The sequence below is a fragment of the Austrofundulus limnaeus genome, unplaced genomic scaffold, assembly GCF_001266775.1.
Source record: "Austrofundulus limnaeus strain Quisiro unplaced genomic scaffold, Austrofundulus_limnaeus-1.0 Scaffold1, whole genome shotgun sequence".
Classification (NCBI taxonomy): domain Eukaryota; kingdom Metazoa; phylum Chordata; class Actinopteri; order Cyprinodontiformes; family Rivulidae; genus Austrofundulus; species Austrofundulus limnaeus.
This window is the reverse complement of record NW_013952403.1, coordinates 8,761,496-8,762,608: the sequence shown is the minus strand read 5'-3', so window position 1 is coordinate 8,762,608 and position 1,113 is coordinate 8,761,496.

Below are 1,113 nucleotides of genomic sequence, written 5' to 3'. Positions count from 1 at the left end.
AGAGAGAGAGAGAGAGAGAGAGAGAGAGAGAGAGAGAGAGAGACATGACTTAAACTCTCTGAAAAGAGGAATAGTGATATGATTTACAAATTAGGACAAAACATATATTCTGTTAACAATTACAACGCATATCTCCAGAGCAAAAATGTGGACAAACCGGTTTTTGCAGATTATAGCTACAAAGGGAGGGGATGGCAGATGGCAGTAATGTGTGTTTCCTAAAAGTGTTGTGAACAGCACTGTGTGTTTGCCTGTGTATATGCTCCTGCAGGCACACGGCTGGCCATATACGGGGCGCACATTGCGCGCAGCGTCGCAGCGGTCCACAGAGGTGGGTACAGTTCAGGGCGCGGCAAAACTCGGCCTGCGTCCTGGTGAAGGGTTAAAGATTGACTTGGAGCGAGAGAGCTGAATGATTGGCGCTTCACAATCAGTGATCAGGAGCTGATAAACGACACTTTAAACCCAACCTGGCACGGAGAACTTCCTTGTCCTTAACTAAACTGGCGTGGAATCGCTGACACGTAGCGCTTTGTGCGTAAAGCTCATCCGGAATCCACAGACAATGTCGAGTTTTTTTTTATTTTAATTTTCATCGTGCCTTTATTATACATCAAGTGAGCTCTCTTTTACATTTTTATGTATTTATTTTACAAACGACTTTCTGCTTTCATCTATCCACGGCAGCGCGTGATCCCTCCAAATAAAACTTCTGTAAATGTGAGAATGAGCCATGAGAAACCACTCTTACCGCACATGATCCAAGCGTTTCACTCCTGGCTGGCCTTCTGAGCGACAAAAACAAAACAGAACAGAACACGGCTTCAAGTTTCTCTGGAGCAGGAGGGATGCTTCACCCTGGTCACAGTTAAAATCCGAGTTCCGAGGCGCAGCGCACGWTCCGACCCTCTGARTCCCCTCCTCCTCCTCCTCCTCCTCCTCAGCTCCTTTAAACGGTGCCTCCTGCAGAGTCAGCTGCTCCACCTCCTCAGGACACCTCCCACTGTCAGGCTGCCGGAGGAGGAACCTCCTGTCAGGTGCTTTTTTGATCCGGGATGGAGAGGTGCTGGGACACACACACACACACACACACACACACACACACACACACAC